The sequence below is a fragment of the Bombina bombina genome, chromosome 1 (assembly GCF_027579735.1).
Source record: "Bombina bombina isolate aBomBom1 chromosome 1, aBomBom1.pri, whole genome shotgun sequence".
In the NCBI taxonomy this organism is placed as follows: domain Eukaryota; kingdom Metazoa; phylum Chordata; class Amphibia; order Anura; family Bombinatoridae; genus Bombina; species Bombina bombina.
In genome coordinates this window covers 1,465,739,538-1,465,753,086 of record NC_069499.1, presented here as the reverse complement: position 1 = coordinate 1,465,753,086, position 13,549 = coordinate 1,465,739,538, and the positions used below count along the sequence as shown (strand labels likewise).

The following is a 13,549-nucleotide window of genomic DNA, read 5'->3' as shown; positions in this document are numbered from 1 at the left end:
TTTAATGTCCAATGAATGCATAGGTTCAAACGGAGGAGCTTGAAGAGCCCCCAGAACCAAATTCAAACTCCAAGGAGGAGAAATTGACTTAATGACAGGTTTTATACGAACCAAAGCTTGTACAAAACAATGAATATCAGGAAGATTAGCAATCTTTCTGTGAAAAAGAACAGAAAGAGCAGAGATTTGTCCTTTCAAAGAACTTGCGGATAAACCTTTATCTAAACCATCCTGAAGAAACTGTAAAATTCTCGGAATTCTTAAAGAATGCCAAGAAAAATGATGAGAAAGACACCAAGAAATATAAGTCTTCCAGACTCTATAATATATATCTCTGGATACAGATTTACGAGCCTGTAACATAGTATTAATCACAGAGTCAGAGAAACCTCTTTGACCAAGAATCAAGCGTTCAATCTCCATACCTTTAAATTTAAGGATTTGAGATCCTGATAGAAAAAAGGACCTTGCGACAGAAGGTCTGGTCGTAGCGGAAGAGTCCACGGATGGCAAGAGGCCATCCGGACAAGATCCGCATACCAAAACCTGTGAGGCCATGCCGGAGCTACCAGCAGAACAAACGAGCATTCCTTCAGAATCTTGGAGATTACTCTTGGAAGAAGAACTAGAGGCGGAAAGATATAAGCAGGATGATACTTCCAAGGAAGTGATAATGCATCCACTGCTTCCGCCTGAGGATCCCGGGATCTGGACAGATACCTGGGAAGTTTCTTGTTTAGATGAGACGCCATCAGATCTATTTCTGGAAGCTCCCACATTTGAACAATCTGAAGAAATACCTCTGGGTGAAGAGACCATTCGCCCGGATGCAACGTTTGGCGACTGAGATAATCCGCTTCCCAATTGTCTATACCTGGGATATGAACCGCAGAGATTAGACAGGAGCTGGATTCCGCCCAAACCAGAATTCGAGATACTTCTTTCATAGCCAGAGGACTGTGAGTCCCTCCTTGATGATTGATGTATGCCACAGTAGTGACATTGTCTGTCTGAAAACAAATGAACGATTCTCTCTTCAGAAGAGGCCAAGACTGAAGAGCTCTGAAAATTGCACGGAGTTCCAAAATATTGATTGGTAATCTCACCTCCTGAGATTCCGAAACTCCTTGTGCCGTCAGAGATCCCCACACAGCTCCCCAACCTGTGAGACTTGCATCTGTTGAAATTACAGTCCAGGTCGGAAGCACAAAAGAAGCCCCCTGAATTAAACGATGGTGATCTGTCCACCACGTTAGAGTGTCGTACAATCGGTTTTAAAGATATTAATTGAGATATCTTTGTGTAATCCTTGCACCATTGATTCAGCATACAGAGCTGAAGAGGTCGCATGTGAAAACGAGCAAAGGGGATCGCGTCCGATGCAGCAGTCATAAGACCTAGAATTTCCATGCATAAGGCTACCGAAGGGAATGATTGTGACTGAAGGTTTCGACAAGCTGAAATCAATTTTAGACGTCTCTTGTCTGTTAAAGACAGAGTCATGGACACTGAATCTATCTGGAAACCCAGAAAGGTTACCCTTGTCTGAGGAATCAATGAACTTTTTGGTGAATTGATCCTCCAACCATGATCTTGAAGAAACAACACAAGTCGGTTCGTATGAGATTCTGCTAAATGTAAAGACTGAGCAAGTACCAAGATATCGTCCAAATAAGGAAATACCACAATACCGTGTTCTCTGATTACAGACAGAAGGGCACCGAGAACCTTTGTAAAAATTCTTGGAGCTGTAGCTAGGCCAAACGGCAGAGCCACAAACTGGTAATGCTTGTCCAGAAAAGAGAATCTCAGGAACTGATAATGATCTGGATGAATCGGAATATGCAGATATGCATCCTGTAAATCTATTGTGGACATAAAATGCCCTTGCTGAACAAAAGGCAAGATAGTCCTTACAGTTACCATTTTGAACGTTGGTATCCTTACATAACGATTCAATATTTTTAGATCCAGAACTGGTCTGAAGGAATTCTCCTTCTTTGGTACAATGAAGAGATTTGAATAAAACCCCATCCCCTGTTCCAGAACTGGAACTGGCATAATTACTCCAGCCAACTCTAGATCTGAAACACAATTCAGAAATGCTTGAGCTTTCACTGGATTTACTGGGACACGGGAAAGAAAAAATCTCTTTGCAGGAGGTCTCATCTTGAAACCAATTCCGTACCCTTCTGAAACAATGTTCTGAATCCAAAGATTGTGAACAGAATTGATCCAAATTTCTTTGAAAAAACGTAACCTGCCCCCTACCAGCTGAGCTGGAATGAGGGCCGCACCTTCATGTGGACTTAGAAGCAGGCTTTGCCTTTCTAGAAGGCTTGGATTTATTCCAGACTGGAGATGGTTTCCAAACTGAAACTGCACCTGAGGATGAAGGATCAGGCTTTTGTTCTTTGTTGAAACGAAAGGAACGAAAACGATTATTAGCCCTGTTTTTACCCTTAGATTTTTTATCCTGTGGTAAAAAAGTTCCTTTCCCACCAGTAACAGTTGAGATAATGGAATCCAACTGAGAACCAAATAATTTGTTACCCTGGAAAGAAATGGAAAGTAGAGTTGATTTAGAAGCCATATCAGCATTCCAAGTTTTAAGCCATAAAGCTCTTCTAGCTAAAATAGCTAGAGACATAAACCTGACATCAACTCTGATAATATCAAAAATGGCATCACAGATAAAATTATTAGCATGCTGAAGAAGAATAATAATATTATGAGAATCATGATCTGTTACTTGTTGTGCTAAAGTCTCCAACCAAAAAGTTGAAGCTGCAGCAACATCAGCCAAAGATATAGCAGGTCTAAGATTACCTGAACACAGATAAGCTTTTCTTAGAAAGGATTCAATTTTCCTATCTAAAGGATCTTTAAACGAAGTACCATCTGACGTAGGAATAGTAGTAAGTTTAGCAAGGGTAGAAATAGCCCCATCGACTTTAGGGATTTTGTCCCAAAATTCTAATCTATCAGACGGCACAGGATATAATTGCTTAAAACGTTTAGAAGGAGTAAATGAATTACCCAATTTATCCCATTCTCTGGAAATTACTTCAGAAATAGCATTAGGAACAGGAAAAACTTCTGGAATAACCACAGGAGATTTAAATACCTTATCTAAACGTTTAGAATTAGTATCAAGAGGACCAGAATCCTCTATTTCTAAAGCAATTAGTACTTCTTTAAGTAAAGAACGAATAAATTCCATTTTAAATAAATACGAAGATTTATCAGCATCAATCTCTGAGACAGAATCCTCTGAACCAGAAGAGTCATCAGAATCAGAATGATGATGTTCATTTAAAAATTCATCTGTAGAGAGAGAAGTTTTAAAAGATTTTTTATGTTTACTAGAAGGAGAAATAACAGACATAGCCTTCGTGATGGATTCAGAAACAAAATCTCTTATGTTATCAGGAACATTCTGCACCTTAGATGTTGAGGGAACTGCAACAGGCAATGGTACATTACTAAAGGAAATATTATCTGCTTTAACAAGTTTGTCATGACAATTAATACAAACAACAGCCGGAGGAATAGCTACCAAAAGTTTACAGCAGATACACTTAGCTTTGGTAGTTCCAGCACTAGACAGCGATTTTCCTGAAGTATCTTCTGACTCAGATGCAACGTGAGACATCTTGCAATATGTAAGAGAAAAAACAACATATAAAGCAAAATTGATCAAATTCCTTAAATGACAGTTTCAGGAATGGGAAAAAATGCCAATAAACAAGCTTCTAGTAACCAGAAGCAAAGAAAAAATGAGACTGAAATAATGTGGAGACAAAAGCGACGCCCATATTTTTTGGCGCCAAATAATACGCCCACATTGTTTGGCGCCTAAATACATCCGGAACGCCGACATTTTTGGCGCAAAAGGAAGTCAAAAAAATGACGCAACTTCCGGCGACACGTATGACGCCGGAAACAGAAAAGATTTTTTGCGCCAAAAAAGTCCGCGCCAAGAATGACGCAATAAAATGAAGCATTTTCAGCCCCCGCGAGCCTAACAGCCCACAGGGAAAAAAAGTCAAATTTTTAAGGTAAGAAAAAATGATTGATTCAAATGCATTATCCCAAATATGAAACTGACTGTCTGAAAATAAGGAATGTTGAACATTCTGAGTCAAGGCAAATAAATGTTTGAATACACATATTTAGAACTTTATAAATAAAGTGCCCAACCATAGCTTAGAGTGTCACAGAAAATAAGATTTACTTACCCCAGGACACTCATCTACATGTTTGTAGAAAGCCAAACCAGTACTGAAACGAAAATCAGCAGAGGTAATGGTATATAAATAAGAGTATATCGTCGATCTGAAAAGGGAGGTAAGAGATGAATCTCTACGACCGATAACAGAGAACCTATGAAATAGCCCCCGTAGAAGGAGATCACTGCATTCAAATAGGCAATACTCTCCTCACATCCCTCTGACATTCACTGCACGCTGAGAGGAAAACCGGGCTCCAACTTGCTGCGGAGCGCATATCAACGTAGAATCTAGCACAAACTTACTTCACCACCTCCATAGGAGGCAAAGTTTGTAAAACTGAATTGTGGGTGTGTTGAGGGGTGTATTTATAGGCATTTTGAGGTTTGGGAAACTTTGCCCCTCCTGGTAGGAATGTATATCCCATACGTCACTAGCTCATGGACTCTTGCTAATTACATGAAAGAAAAGTAGATTTGTCAGTGTCAATATCTGAGGAAGGATCTTCTGAATCAGATAGTCATTAGAGGAGGATAATTCAGTATGTTGTCGGTCATTTCAAATTTCATCAACTTTATGAGAAGTTTTAAAAGACCTTATACGTTTATTAGAAGGCGGGATAGCAGACAAAGCCTTATGAATCGCTTTAGCAATAAAATCTTTTATATTCACAGGAATATAATGTACATTAGATGTTGAAGGAACAACAGGCATTGTAATATTACTGATGGATACATTCTCTACATGTAAAAGCTTATCATGACAACTATTACATACCACAGCTGGAGATATAATCTCCACAAATTTACAACAGATGCACTTAGCTTTGGTAGAACTGTTATCAGGCAGCAGGGTTCCAACAGTGGTTTCTGATACAGGATCAGATTGAGACATCTTGCAAATGTGAGAGAAAAAACAACATATAAAGCAAAATTATCAATTTCCTTATATCGCAGTTTCAGGAATGGGAAAAAAAAAAATGCAAACAGCATAGCCCTCTGACATAGAAAAACATAATTTATGCTTACCTGATAAATTCCTTTCTTCTGTAGTGTGATCAGTCCACGGGTCATCATTACTTCTGGGATATTACTCCTCCCCAACAGGAAGTGCAAGAGGATTCACCCAGCAGAGCTGCATATAGCTCCTCCCCTCTACGTCACTCCCAGTCATTCGACCAAGGACCAACGAGAAAGGAAAAGCCAAGGGTGAAGTGGTGACTGGAGTATAAATTAAAAAATATTTACCTGCCTTAAAAACAGGGCGGGCCGTGGACTGATCACACTACAGAAGAAAGGAATTTATCAGGTAAGCATAAATTATGTTTTCTTCTGTTAAGTGTGATCAGTCCACGGGTCATCATTACTTCTGGGATACCAATACCAAAGCAAAAGTACACGGATGACGGGAGGGATAGGCAGGCTCTTTATACAGAAGGAACCACTGCCTGAAGAACCTTTCTCCCAAAAATAGCCTCCGATGAAGCAAAAGTGTCAAATTTGTAAAATTTGGAAAAAGTATGAAGCGAAGACCAAGTTGCAGCCTTGCAAATCTGTTCAACAGAGGCCTCATTCTTGAAGGCCCAAGTGGAAGCCACAGCTCTAGTAGAATGAGCTGTAATTCTTTCAGGAGGCTGCTGTCCAGCAGTCTCATAAGCTAAACGAATTATGCTACGAAGCCAAAAAGAAAGAGAGGTAGCGGAAGCTTTTTGACCTCTCCTCTGCCCAGAGTAAATGACAAACAGAGAAGACGTTTGTCGAAATTCCTTAGTTGCCTGTAAGTAAACGTTTTTTATCTCAGTCAAACTATAATTCTCACAGCTCTGCTGAGAGAAATTACCTCCCTCAAAATAAGTTTTGAAGACCCCTGAGCTCTGTAGAGATGAACCGGATCATGCAGGGAATACAATGAGTTGCTGACTGAAATATTTGATGCATAGTAAAAGCGCCAAAAAACGGCCCCTCCCCCTCACACACAGCAGTGAGGGAGAACAGAAACTGTCAGAAAAACAGATTAAGCAACTGCCAAGTGGAAAAATAGTGCCCAAACATTTATTCACACAGTACCTCAGCAAATGAAAACGATTTTACATTCCAGCAAAAACGTTAAACATAATCTCTAGTTATTAAACAGCTTTATGTATTTCTTACAGTGTAATTCTAGTGAAGTACCATTCCCCAGAATACTGAAGTGTAAAGTATACATACATGACATTATATCGGTATGGCAGGATTTTCTCATCAATTCCATTGTCAGAAAATAAAAACTGCTACATACCTCTATGCAGATTCATCTGCCCGCTGTCCCCTGATCTGAAGTTTACCTCACTCCTCAGATGGCCGAGAACAGCAATATGATCTTAACTACTCCGGCTAAAATCATAGCAAAACTCTGGTAGATTCTTCTTCAAACTCTGCCAGAGAGGTAATAACACACTCCGGTGCTATTTTAAAATAACAAACTTTTGATTGAAGATATAAAACTAAGTATAATCACCATAGTCCTCTCACACATCCTATCTAGTCGTTGGGTGCAAGAGAATGACTGGGAGTGACGTAGAGGGGAGGAGCTATATGCAGCTCTGCTGGGTGAATCCTCTTGCACTTCCTGTTGGGGAGGAGTAATATCCCAGAAGTAATGATGACCCGTGGACTGATCACACTTAACAGAAGAAAGAGGCATATAGGAATGGGGTTTTAAAAAATTAAATTATTTGGCGGCAAGTATGAAGCACAACGCAAAATGAATTTTTTTGGCACTAACAACATTCGGTAATGACACACTCGCATCATTGCAGGTGCAACCTTGTGCAAGGAAACTGACGAATACCGGATGTACCTTCGCGGCAAAAAAATTATTGCACCAAAAATGACGCAATAAACATTAGCATTTTGCGACCTCGCAAGCCTAATTTTGCCCGCAAAAATTTAATGAAAAAGCAGTCAATTTAAAAACGACTATACCCCAGGTAAGAAAAATGTTTTCCTAATTATGTTTTTTCCCCCAAATATGAAACCGATAGTCTGCAAAAGGAAATATACATAAACCTGACTCATGGCAAATATAAGTACAATGCATATATTTAGAACTTTATATTAATACATAAAGTGCCAAACCATAGCCAAGAGTGTCTTAAGTAATGAAAACATACTTACCGAAAGACACCCATCCACATATAGCAGATAGCCAAACCAGTACTGAAACGGTTATCAGTAGAGTTAATGGAATATGAGAGTATATCGTCGATCTGAAAAGGGAGGTAGGAGATGAATCTCTACAACCGATAACAGAGAACCTATGAAAAAGATTTCCTGTAAGGAAAACCATAGAATTCAATAGGTAATACTCCCTTCACATCCCTCAGACATTCACTGTACTCTGAGAGGAATCGGGCTTCAAAATGCTGAGAAGCACATATCAACGTAGAAAATCAAGCTAAAACTTACTTCACCACTTCCATAGGTGGCAAAGTTTGTAAAACTGAATTGTGGGTGTGGTGAGGGGTGTATTTATAGGCCTTTTGAGGTTTGGGAAACTTTTCTCCTCCTGGTAGGATTGTAGATTGTATATATCATACGTCACAAGCTCATGGACTCTTGACAATTACATGAAAGAAATTTTATTCTTATGTTTTGTTTTTTAGTGCAACTTTTTTTAAAGCCCAAACCTTTTTTCGCAAGCTTTGAATTTACATAGAAAATGCTGCCCATTGCTATTTTGCATTATGGAAATAAGTGATGAATGGAGATTTGTACTAGACCTACACTCATTACCTGACACATACACACATGCCGATGGCTTAAATTTTGATCAATGGCTTCCTGGCAGGTTTTTCATATGTCTGAATAATACTTCATAGCTGCGTAGTTATTGAGTGCGATGCACATGAGGCTCCATATAAATCAGCACCTGGGATGTTTACTTTAGATGATGTATGTTTGATTAAGGCTGTAGTGTAACTCTATTACCAAGAACTGGTTTACGTACACCAGCTTATGCTGTTCTTCCACCTGACTCCCTCTTACATAGCTCAGAAGAGGAATTATCTACTTGAAATGTAAATGGATGGAGACATTTACTGAATATTAAAACATAACTTGTCTTTCCACTATAAAAGGAGGTCAGACCAAAGGAAAAAAAAGTACCAATGTGTTTCTAAAACACAGGGGAAACAACTATAATAAATAGCATATAAGTAAATAAAAATACTTAAAATAATCTATAGCTGTTCAAGATCTCTTTATAGTAAAAACCTACTGTTTCATGTTCCACTGACTTTTTCACTGTGTGCTTTCCTAGAGAAAGAAAAGCACAACTGCATAAGTTCTATAAGAAGTGACGAGATACCATATCCAGTACTACTGAGCAAATATTAGCTCCCTATTTGGTGTTATATAAAAACGTCCCAAAAAAACTAAGAAAAATGGGAACGGTGTTCCAATTTTTTTCATAGGAATTGGAGACTACACTGAATTATTTTGTTTTTACCAATACATTTTTAAACATAATAAAAGTACCTGTTTTAATTACATCTATGACCAAACATATGAAACTGAGGCTGTCAGACATCTTAAAATAGCAATAGAAAATTATTCCCTGGTTACTGAGATTGTTCATGAGCAAGACTGAAATTGTTGTTAAATGAATAGTCTAGTCAAAATTAAACTATCATGATTCAGATAGAGCATGCAATTGTAAGCAACTTTCTAATGTACTCCTATTAATTTTTCTTTGTTCTTTTGGTATCTTTATTTGAATGTAGGGCTGCAACTAACGATTATTTCCATAATCGATTACGCGGACGATTATTTTTTTCGATTAATCGACTAATCGGATAAAAAATAAATAAATATTTTTTTCCTATATTTAAAATAAAATCCATATAGTGTTATAAATATAAAGTTCAGACTAAAACTTTACATTAAAACAACTGTTGGTCTAATTTTTTTTAAGCAGCAGAACAAATTTTTATAATTAAGCAAAACAAAACCACAAACTGTTTGAAAAGAGGTAGGTCATTCACTCTTTCAGAAACTTTGCATTGAAATGCAAAAATATCAACGTGTTCACATGCTCCTGGCTGAGGCTGGCTCTCCATTTTGCAAGCTATTTTGCCTGCAGCAGAGAAGAGGCGCTCAGATGGTGTTGAGGTGCCTGAGATGCATAGGTAGGGTTTTTGCCAATTTCACCAAGGTGGGCTATTTATCTTTGATAGCTCTCCACCAATGCAAGGGGCCTCTAAACAAAGTAAGCCTGGTCTTCTGACATAAAAATATCTTGAATATCTATATGCAATGGTAAACAACCAGCTATAAGGTTAGGGGGAACAATATATAGCCCATTCTCAAAATAACAGATATATTCTTACAGAGGTTGAATTTGGTACATATTCCAATTAATTAAAAATATTAAAACACAAAAAAAGGCAAAAGGGCTAAAGACTATATATCAGTAACAGGACACAGCCTTACACATTTATCTATACAGTACATATAATCAGCAATAGCAAGCAATCCGCTAAAAATTGTGCAAACAGGTAATGGTGACAAATTCATATAACAAATGCCATCTAGGTCTAGGTGTAAATAACAAGCTCGGCACTATATCATGCAAAGCATAGTCCCAAATCACCTGATTTAATATAAACAATACAAATTATGACTCCTATTTTATTTCTGGGTTGCACATAAGACAGGAGTAGCTGTAAACTTAAAAAGAAATAGTGCCCTAAAAAAGTGAAAAGTAAACGTCTGTAGATGTCCTTTAGGCTAAGGGCATAACCATAAAACACAATACCATGTGCAGGAGTTGAAGTGAAGCAGGTGGTGCTGTGCACAGAACAACTAATTGCAAACCAACTAATCGATTATGAGATTCGTTGACAACTATTTTCATAATCGATTATTATCGATTATGTCGATTAGTTGTTGCAGCTCTATTTGAATGTAAGGAGCAAGCCCATTTTTGGTTTAGCACCTAGGTAGCACTTGCTGATTGGTGGCTACCTTTAGACACCAATAAGAAAGTGCTACTCAGGTGCTGAACCAAAAATGGGCCAGATCCTAAGCTTACATTCTTGCCTTTTTAAATAAAAATAGCAAGAGAACAAAGAAAACAAAGAAAAATTGATAATAGGTGTAAATTAGAAAGTTGCTTAAAACTAAATTACTAATCTTCAGGTCACTCTGTGATAGCACAGCTGCAAGTATAACTTGGTCTTCTCTGGGGACAGTGGAAGTGACTGGGGTGCTATTATGTAGTACACACAAAAAAATAAAGAGATGTATACTGTCTCTGCAAGAGAGGCTAAAACGTTGCTGTTGTATTTGAAGGGTTAAACTTATAGTAGGCCGTTTTGGACCCTCTGAGTTGTTAGTGCAGCTCTGTGAATAATAATGGGTGACCATCACTGTTATAGTGACAGGGACTGAGCACACACACTTCCAACCTCTTATATAAGGCAACTAAATTACTGAAACACGCACTCTTGTAAAGAAAATAAATAGTGACCCTTATCTTATCTGAAAGTCAAGGCCCAGGTGAGTGTGAGTGGCAATGAGAGTAGCAGCCAGAAAAGCATAATATTCATGCTGCTTAAAAGGGACAGAAATGGTTCTGGCTTTTAAAGTGATGGTAAATCCTAGCGTTTGTGAAACGCTAGGATTTACCACTGCAAAAAATAAAATACTGAAAGTTCCTTTATTTGCCTGTAGCATATGCCGCGCTGAGCGCCTCAGGCCGATGGCAACAGACCGCTACTTTTTCAATGATGTGATGTTTCCAATAGCCCAGTTGGCATTATGCCGGATAGCTAGAACGCCATTGGCTAAAATCACCTTACCGAAGAATAGTGTTCTGTCGTGGGCTGCCTGAGGCGCTCAGCGTGGCGAATGCTGAAGACAAATAAGGGAACATTCAGCATGAAGTATTTTATACTTCATGACTGATAGAGCCCTTTATTTGTAGCACTGGTAAATCCTAGCGTTTCAAAAACGCTAGGATTTACCATCACTTTAACTAAAACGACACACTTTGTTGGTGAGCAAAGATAAATGCGTTTTAAAAACTAAGAACACAGAAAGCAATTAATCAAATACTCCCAGAGAAAAAGGGGTCAACAAATGTACAAAAACAGTTACAAACTCTCTTCATCAGCCAGTGCCACTAAAATTAGTCATCATTTTCAGTGACAACATCAACTATCAAGCCAGCATCCAATTCTTTTTTAAAGCTGCACTGTTATTCACCCCTCATGACAACTCATAAACCATATCTTGCAACTTCTAGCAAAAAAATATACTCTCTAGAATTAAATGACCCCTAAACACAATAGAACAGCAAAATCAATAAATACATAATAAATAGACAATGCAAATTTCATGTGACAGCCATCATTTAAATAGAATGTGCACATTTAGATAATGGAAGTGAAATGGAAGGTTGTACTGTCCCTTTAAGTACTGTCACATAAAATGGAGAAGGAAAAAAAAACCAGGTCATCCACTTACTATATATTAAACATGATTATTGCAACGGGCCAACTAGTCTAATTCATTTTAAAGGGATATGAAACCCCAAATTTTCTTTAAGAATTCAGATAGAGCATGCAATTTTAAACAACTTTCTAACGGACTTCTATTATGACTTGTTTTTGTTCTTTTGGTATCTTTTGTTGAAAAGCAGTGACGTAAGCTCAGGAGCTAGCATGGGTCTGGAGCACTAGATGGCAGAAGCTTTGCAAGAATGTTATTCATTTGTAAGAACTCTAGATGGTAGCACTATTTCCCTCACATGAAGTGCGCGCTCCAGGCACCTACCTAGGTATCTTTTCAACAAATAATATCATGAGAACAAAACTAATTTGATAACAGAAGTAAACTGGAAGCTTTTTTAAATGATATGCTCCGTATGAATAATATCCCTTTAAATACTAAGCCAAGTATGTATAGAGATTTTTTTTGCCATGCACATGTCCTCGGAAGTTTCCTATCTTGCACTGTTAGGTTTACAAACAGTATTTGCGGCTTTAACTGTTTTCTGAAAATTCATCTTTCACCAAAGCCCCCTAAAGATTGCCCCTTCTATTTGAGAGCAACAAACAAATATATAGCGCAATGCATGCTTCTCAGCTCTGGGCAATGATTGCTTAGCAAGTATCCCTTGTATGGGGGAGGTTATAAGGATAAAGTTTACATGCAAGGATTTCAATTCACTAGGGAGTGCAGTTCGAGGTTTCTGGTAATTGCTTCATGACTTTGACAGGATAAGGGAATCAATGCTTTGAATTCTAAGAAAATATCAACATCACTATTTCTTGTACCATTAAAACCAGACAATCTAAAGAGAAGGATAAATCGGACAAAAGCAAGTGTTTAATATTACCAGTGTTTATTTCTATAGGTCTCTTGTGAGACGATGACTAGAAGCTCTGGATTCTAACTAGGCTCCCTAAACAGAACAGACCTTGAGGTTAAATTATACAAGCACTGACACGGTTGTTCTAACTTCAGTCGTTTCGCTAAGTTTTCTTTGAACAACAACAAAGGAGATAATGATTATATCGATCTCTCACAGCACAGTGGGGAAGCTGGGAGGATTTTGGGGGCGAGGGCATCTGTAGGTCAAAATTGGCTGATAGGATATTATGCAAATTAAAATCAATGTCACAATTAGGGAAATGCTGCAGAAATAATAGACGCGGGAAAATGAAAGAATAGGTGGTACCCTTGTGGATAACATGAAGGTATAAATTTATCAACAGAATAACTAAAGCCACTAGGTGAGTGATGGCTAACCTTGGCACCACTGGTATTTTGGAACTACATTTCCCATGATGCTTAGGCACTCTGCAGTTAAGTTGAGCATCATGGGAAATGTAGTTCCAAAATACCAGTGGTGCCAAGGTTAGCCATCACTCACCTAGTGGCTTTAGTTATTCTGTTGATAACATATGGGGTGGCAAGGTTAGCCCATCACTGCACTAGGTTATATAGGACCACTAAATATAGCAGAGTTGAATAAACAACAAATACATAATAAAAATACAATAACACTTCTGTTAAATTTTAATGAGGAGCAGATTATTATTTTTCTGGCAAACTTCAAAGTTTCCTTTCATTTTATCAGCCATTCACAGACTCATATGTATATACGTCACGTTAAGAGATGGTGCCTCAAAAAATTTGCACATAAAAATACTGTTCAGAATTTGATAACAGAAGTAAATTGGAAGTATTTTTTTTTTTTAATTGCTTTCTCTCATGTCTCAAATGTTTGATTTTGATTATTTTGTCTCTTTAATCCCTAAGAAAAAGTAG

The 13,549-nt window shown here is 37.9% G+C and overlaps 1 protein-coding gene across 1 annotated transcript in view; it reads right to left on the bottom strand.

Moving 5' to 3' along the window:
- RPTOR (regulatory associated protein of MTOR complex 1) overlaps nucleotides 1–13,549 on the bottom strand; it is a gene marked incomplete in the record, with an annotated part of 987,319 nt that overhangs the window by 256,753 nt on the left and 717,017 nt on the right.